Genomic DNA, 8,202 nt, shown 5'->3' on the forward strand with positions numbered 1-8,202 from the left:
ATGATTACCATTAATGAATAAAGAATTGCTTTGAGCCTGTAAAAGACCTAGGTGGAGAGGACTGCACTGAACACTGGGAGGAAGAAGGGTGGAGTCAGAGAGAAGCCATGTAGTCCCGCCGGAGATAGACACCAGAACTTTTCCCAGTAAGCCACAGCCTTGTGGCGATACACAGATTAATAGAAATGGATTAAATTAATATGTAAGAGTTAGCCAGTAAGAAGCTAGAGCTAATGGGTCAAGCAGTGATTTAATTAGTACAGTTTCTGTGTGATTATTTCAAGGCTGGGCAGCCAGGGACCAACAAACAGCCTTCCTCCTACACCCTGAGAAAGGCTTAGAGCTTCACTGGGGTCATGAACACCCAGTGTCATCACCAGCTGGTTAATAAAGACTTTCTATTGACTCAAGCCTGCATGGGCGTCACACAAGTCACCAAGCCCTGGCAAGTGCCTTTGCCTGCTGAGCCACCTCACTGGGCCCTACCCACTTTCTACTGAACTTCTCTGATGGCGTTATCATGAGCAGCGGGCACTAAGGATAATACTATAAACATTCGACAAGTCTGAGAAAAGCAGAAGCAAAAACATAGAGCTCTTCACTAAGATGACAAGGGGTTCTCCATCATACTATGAAGACTGTCGTGTTGGATACGAATTATCCCGCAGAGAAGCCCACGTAGTGAGGGCGTGGTTCTTAGAGGCTGCTTTGCACTCCCGAGAGTTGACTGACTCGTAGAGCTGCTAAGTGCATCAGTAGATTAGCCTGCTGAGAGTTCCAACTCTAGGGGCCAGTTTTAGGAGGTAGATCCTGGTGGAGGAAGCAGGCACTGGGGCCATGCCTCTCGGGATTTATCTTGTCACTGGACACTCTACCTCACTGTCTTCTTACCTTTCTCCCTTATCTTTCGTTTTCCCTTTCCTGATCCTTCCTGACAGTCTGCCATCATATTCTGCTTCACCTCAGCCCACAGCAAGCAATGGAACCAGACAACTGTGAATGCAAACCTCTGCTACCACAACCCAAGGTAAGCCTTCCTTCCTTCCTTCCTTTAGGTCATTTTTCTAGGATTTTGTCACATTGCCACAAAGCTGATTAACACAGCACCTGATCTGACTAAGAAGCTACCAAAGTATGATGAAGATGAACTCTGTAGAGAAAGGTAGGGGATAAACGCTACAGTTACTGCTCCTAAGTGAGACAAGGAAATGGTGTGTGTGTGTGTGTGTGTGTGTGTGTGCATGCGTGCGTGCGTGTGTGTGTATGTGTGTGTGTGTGTGTGTTTCAACCTCCACAGGCAATAATGTTTGGTTTGGGGTATTTTGGGGGTTTTGTTTTTGTTTGTTTTGGTTTGGATTTGGGTTTTTCAAAACAGGGTTTCTTAGTATCTATGGAGGCAGTGCTGAAACTCACACTGTAGACCAGGCTGGCCTTGAATACAGGGAGATCCACCTGCCTCTGCCTCTAAAGTGCTGGGATTAAAAGTATGTACCACCACAGCCCAGCTACCTACAATAATGTTGACACACCTAACATTAAGATCCTCTTGGCCCCAACCACATGACTGTGGAATTAAAGCCTGCACTGGGTTCCTGCACAGAGCAACTCCATGCCTACCATTAAACTAATATTATTCTGTTTTAGTTTTTGCTTCCTCTTCTTAATTTTCTGCAAATTTGATTGTGTGGTCAAAACAACACATTGTTCTGCAAACAAATTTGTGGTAAAGAGAATACTTTAAAAGATCTTGAAAATATAGTGTTTTGAGTGTCAAATGCTTAACAAGAGTTAAATACAGAGAACAAATCCATGCCTGGATTTAAAAAAAAAAAAATGTGTTCATGTAGTATTAGTATGTATAGTGTTCTACCTGCATGTGTCCCTGCAGGCCAGAAGAGGGCACCAGATCTCATTTCAGATGGGTATGAGCCACCATGTGGTTGCTGGGAATTGAACTCAGGACCTCTGGAAGAAGCAATCAGTGCTCTTAACCTCTGAGCCATCTCTCCAGTCCCCCATGCTTGAATATTAAAATGGATACATGGAAAGGGGGTCAGATAATCTTTGCTAGCAGAGAAAAAGAGAATGAAGAAGAGACAAAACATTCTTTTTCCGAAATAATGGTCTCAATTCAGTTGGATTTCATCTACAGTCTATACCACGAGTCCCTGCAGTAGAGAAGACCCAAGCAACTGTGCAAGGGGAAGCACAGACCCTGCTGAGGTTTTTGTTATTTCCATACTAACTAGATGTCACTGCGGAGTGGAAAGGACAGTCTGACCTGAGCAGCAGTGACAGGAAGACTCTAAAAGCCAGCGCACCTATGCTGACAGCTCCATGGTGCATGCGAGCCTCGTTACTGACCTTTCAGAACAGCATTCCCCTTTGGAGACAGCGCTGTCTTGTCTGTTAAATCTCACCACTGTTGCCTGCGCAAGCTACAAACGGAATGACTCGGAATTCATTCACCTTTCAAGTAAGTTCTGCCTCTGAGAGATGCCACAGATCTACCACAGAGAGAAGACACTGTACGAAGGGAGTGTGACTGCCAGCTATGGCTACCCCAACACACGAGTACAGATGCTACAGCAGCAGGGATGTGGTGAGCTCTTCACAGTCCTGTGACTCCAAGGTTCTTCTCATTTAGACCTGTGTATTCCTGTACGATCACCACGCCAATGTGTCGGGTAGACATGGGGCACTGTGACCCTAAGGACACAGAAAGGCATGAACTATAAAGGCATGGGTGTTTCCTTTCCAAAGAAACATCCATGTTCAAAGTTAACCTCACCCTCAACAAATCACTTCATTTTGTTTCTCTTATTTGTGTGTTTGTCTGTGTGTGCGTGCATGCATGTGTGTATTCACATGATAGAACTGGATACGACAGTCAGAGGACAGCTTGTGGGAATCAGGTCTTGCCTTCCACCACTTCTCTGCTGAGAATTACCCTCTGTTTCCTGACCGCCCAGACCCGAATAATCACACAGATACTATAATAATTACAGCACTGTTTGGCCAATAGCTTAGGCATATTCCTGGTTAACTCTTATATCTTAAATTAACCCATTTCTATTAATCTGCATACCGGTGTCTCTCTCCTGCAGCAGCAACATGGCATCTCCTTAATTCAACCTACTCTATCTATCTATCTATCTATCTATCTATCTATCTATCTATCTATCTATCTCTGTTTGGATTTCCTGCCTGGCATTACTATGCTAAGCCATTGGCTGGAACAGCTTTTTTTTTATTAACCAATGGTAATAAAACATATTCACAGCACACAGAGGGGAATTCCACATTACACTCCTGCAGTCAGGATTGGTGGCAAGCACCTTTACCCACCGAGCCATAGCATAGCCTCTCAGTACATTGCTTCTTCAAACCATTATTTGTCTCGTGACTTCTAAAATTCAAGGGGCAAAATGACCACTTCAGAATATTAATTATCAGATGGTCCTATGCCCTCATAACTCACCACTCAAAACTATCAAATATTAACAAAATTCACAAGCCTAGGCAAAAATAAGAATTTTCATTGATATGAATTTCATTGATATGAATTCCATTCCGATGGGAAGTGGCCTGGCTCATCTGGCAACAGAATTCTGCCTGTCTGGGGAGGTATTCCCTGGATATAGAAAGTGCAAAACTCTGAATAATTATATAACTGGGAAAGCAAGCACCCATTAGCTACACCAGCCAGCTCATCACCCTCTGCCTAGTGGACCTATTTCCATTCCCAATGGCGCCATCTTGTTTTATTTTCCAGAGAAATGGCCATTATCCAGGGCACTCAGATGACAGCTGTGACAGGGCCTGCCCGTGTGTTTGCCTCAACAGGTATCTTGAGACCTAAGGAAAACAGAACACAGGAGACTTGGTCTTTCTTTAAATTATCTCTAGGGACTGGAGAACTGACTCAGCAGTTGAGAACACTGACTGAGGACCTAGGTTCAACTCCCAGCACCGACATAGCAGCTCACAACTATCTGTAACTCTAGTTCCAAGGGATCTGACATCATCTTCTGACTTTCACAGGCACCAGGCACAGACATACATACACGCGGTTCACACCCATACATGCAGGCAAAATAGTCATACACATAAAATAAATAATCTTCTAAAAAGTTAGCTCCATCTTGTAGGATGAGCAGAAGTCAGTTCAGGTCAACTTGCTTCAAAAACACCAACTTTGGAGCCAGCAAAGTGGCCCAGAGGATAGGTGTGCATGCTAACAAGCCGAACCTGACAGCCTGAGTCCCAGTTCCTGGGAACCATGTGCTATAAGGAGAAAACTGGCTCCTCCATGTTGTTCTCTAACCTCCATATATGCACAATGGCATGTGCACACGTGTACACAGGCACACGTACACACACACACACACACACACACACACACACACACACACACACACACAATAAACACAATAATCCGACCTTAAAGGGCTGAGGATATGACTCAAACATGACCAGGTGCTTCTCAAATTTGACCTTGCATGACAATCACCCACCCAGAGGATGTGTTAAAGCTGTGATTACAACCTAACTCCCAGGACCTGATTCAAGGTCACTGAAGGGTAGAGAGACAGAGTCTGCATTTCTACCTCCCCAAGGGCTGCTGGTGCTGCTCAAGAGTCCACAGGAAGGGACCCGCAGCGTCCTTTGGCGCTCCTCTGTCCTACCCTGAGATGAAGAATTGGATAAATACTCAGCAGCATTTCATCTCCCCGAAGCCCGTCTCCCAAGTGACCCCAGCGTCTGTTCGATGACTCACAGCTGCCTGCCAGCTGGGTACTGATTATGAAAAGCTCAGTTGCCATGGAATTTTATGGGATGGCACACCGAGAAGCTCAGGTTAGGCCCTTCACTGGTATAAACATTTAAAAGTAGAAACCTTTATGGTGAAGGTACTTGCGGCCAAGCCTAATGACCTAAGCTGCATCAATAGGACCCACGTGGTAGGAGGAGAGAACCAACTCCTGTGAGTGTTCCACATAAAAAGACAAATTAATAATCTTGATTTAATTTGACTTTTAACTGGGACAAGAGAAGGAGCTGGATTTGTATTTTAAATACAATTTCTGAATTAAAATTCCTTTCCCAAACCGCATATCATGTATGGGGATGCGGAACCCAAAAGATTCTTCAAAAGGGACTAGATATTTAGTGCTGGTCTTCCTGTAACGTATCCAGCTGTCAGTCAACACGACGACCCTGTCAGGAATGACGTACAAACCTGTGTGTTTGTTTGTTTGTCTACCCACAGGCTGATAATCTATTTATAAACTGGGCTTGGCAACCTCTTTTTCACATGTATGTTGCCCCTCAACCCCATTCCTCTACCTCATTTTGTAAATCTTTCCCACTATACCCACCCAGGAAAATCTCTTCTTTTTTTTTTTTGGTTCCCATCTGATGGGAGTGATGGATCACCCTGACTCCATCTTAGGATTAGAAACTATCTTAATACAAATAAAATAAGTTCATTTCTGTCTTCTATAAAACTTAAATGTGACTATATCTTGACCTGCTTTCTGGAATTCGACATGTTCCATATCCTACACCCTGACCTTTACCCTGATAAGGTGTTCTGCCAAATAATTTTGAAATGTTCAGCAAATTTCTACATAGCCAAAAAAAAAAAAAAAAAAAATTCACAACCCTCGGAAAACCCCAAGTCCTGCAGAGTTTTGATGGGAGAGTTGTTTTGTTTTTTGAGACAAGGTTTCTGTAACAGTCCTAGCTGTCCTGGAACTCTGTAGACCAGGTTGTCCTGGAAATCCCTGAGATCCATCTGCCTCTACCGCCCAGATGCTGTGATTAAAGGCATGCGCCACCACTGCCTCACTGCCCCGCAGGCTAAATATAATTTAAGATTCAATCCCTTTCACTCACTTCTTCCCCTCAGAAACTCACTAGGCCACCTGATGGCCACCAGGACTCCAATCAAACAGCAGGTGGCACCAAAAACCCGTCCTATGAGAACCACCACACAGGACTGCTTGCAGAGATTGTCTCCCTGGAGCCGGTATTTGGCAGACAGGGCCTCAGAAATGCAGAGAGACTGAAAATAAAATGATAATCTAACGACATAATCACTATCAACCATCTGATTCAACTCCAGGCAAAAGTCATGTAGCTTCAAGGCAACTTCCACAACTTCTCAAGCCTTTGACCTTAAGCAACTCATTTTTCTCTCGGCTGCTAATGAGAGAATTTCATTTAGCACCCCGCCGCCGCGCCCCCTCCCCTTCCAGGGGAATGTGTGGGAGCCAAATGCCATCCTGCATTCAAAAGGCTTGGGTAAGCTGTGGCAGGATGTTTGTTAATTGCCATTAGCATGCGTCTCCCCCTGTGATCAGAGAGCATGGGGAAGAAAGCCCTGTTCAGAGACACAAGATGCTGCTTGAGACCTTGCACTCCAACTCAGTTTCCACCCTCAACAGCACAAGTGAAGGTCAGCCTTGCTCAATCCAGATTCCAAGAATTCGCCCTCCAGGCTCCCTGGTTAGCTGACCAAGCCCGAATCGGTTGCAACCTCGGGCAGATGTCCCAAGGGACACGTTCCCTTTCCCCTTAGGAACCCCCAGTGAAACAAACCAAAGCAGGATGGAGGAGAGTCTCCCAGCAACCCAGACTTCTAACACTGAGTGCTTTGTAGGACCCTAAAGAACAGAATGAACTCGCCATGGAAATGCCCACAGGGACACGGGGAAGTGTGGGTGCTGTCAGCCCTGATGACCTGTTGATAGATATAGACGACAGGAAGAAGATGGAATGGTTGTCTCCGTTCCTCGGTACTCTCTTCTGGATGCTTTGCGAGGCACAACACAACGGGCAGACATGCTGACTGAGTAAGACCCATTCTAACTTTCACTTATCTCGGATCGAACCTTGGACCTTAAATAGCTGAAAAACCCTGAACAGAGGAAAGAAAGGAAGCTCTAGGGAGTGAAGAAATCTAGAGATTGACCCATGTTGTGTTTGTCTTTGTGTCTGGGTTTTGACACTGTCTTATTCCGGGGCTCAGGCTAGACTGAACTCACTATAGAGCCCGTATTGCCTTCACACTCAGCGTAAGCCTCCTACTGTAGCTTCCAGAGTCTAAGTCACCACAGCCATCTCGAAACCATGGATTTCATGCCAGATGACCCAGCCGCCCCCGCCCCCGCCCCCACTCCAGGTCTGTGTGGCAGGTATAAAGTTGCTGTCCGTCCTCTTTTGTGGCTTACCACTTGTCCACACTGGTTTCCTCCCCTCGGACTGCTCTTTCAGAACGGCTGCATCAATTATTGCAGAGTAGCTGTGTCCTCCTGGGCCAGTAGAACCAACACACACCCTCCCTGGGGAGAGCAAAGGCCACTAGGAAGACGATTTGCTCCAAAACAAGAATATAGAGCCCAGTCTTCCTTTCTGTCCTGAGAGTCCGAAGTAAAAGAGACGTAAACAGGGATAGAAAAATATCAACAAGAACTAAACGTGCTGTCACATATCCGTACTCCCAGTTCTAGAGCGGGCAATCCTTAACACAGGAACTAGCCATGTTTCAGCAAGACCATGACGGGAAGAAGTTCGTTTCCTGACCCAAGTCGTCACACGGCTTCCCTCAAAGTTGCTCTCTTTGCCTCCCTCAAAGCACACCCGTCTCCCACAATATGATCACAAGGCTAAAGACAGTAGCCGGTGAGCACTGCCTAGAGCTTCTCTCTGTGGCCGGAAGTTTCGGAACACAGCTCAGATCCCTGAACAAAGCACAACCCGAGTTTGGTTGACTTAAGAGGTTTTGATTCGATCGCATTTTCTAGGCTGTTTGTTATCTCCACGTCTGCTACTGTATCTGTCAAAGATGGGAAACCAACGCCAACCCTGCCTGTGGAACCAGGAGCTTATCCTGTTCCCAGCACTTGATAAAATACCAGGTGATCTTCAAAAATAAAATAAAGTACAGTACATGTTTTAAAGACTTTCCACTTTTGAGGGTGGGAGAGTCAACAGCCCTCACTGGACCAAGTAAGATGCCCTGAACTACACCCAGGATTTCAGGCCACTAACAAAAGACAGTGGGCCTTGCTTGCCTTATACAGGTATGGGATCACAAAGGTTGAACTAGACAATCTCTTCCTTCCTTCTGCACGTCTCTGTAATTCCATTCAGTCATGCAGATATTCTCACAGATAGCCATATTGATATGACTTA

At 45.5% G+C, this 8,202-nt stretch overlaps 1 long non-coding RNA gene across 5 annotated transcripts in view; it reads right to left on the reverse strand.

The window, feature by feature from the left end:
* Positions 1-7,725, reverse strand: part of LOC146892075 (uncharacterized) — a 38,841-nt gene extending 31,116 nt beyond the window's left edge. For all 5 annotated transcript variants that reach the window (XR_015005188.2, XR_015005185.2, XR_015005186.2 and 2 more), the window contains exon 1: positions 7,239-7,725. This is a non-coding gene — a long non-coding RNA (uncharacterized LOC146892075). The remainder of the gene's footprint in view (positions 1-7,238) is intronic.
* Between the last annotated feature and the right edge of the window lie 477 nt (positions 7,726-8,202).

Source organism: Myodes glareolus, chromosome 14, assembly GCF_982192425.1.
Source record: "Myodes glareolus chromosome 14, mMyoGla1.1, whole genome shotgun sequence".
Classification (NCBI taxonomy): domain Eukaryota; kingdom Metazoa; phylum Chordata; class Mammalia; order Rodentia; family Cricetidae; genus Myodes; species Myodes glareolus.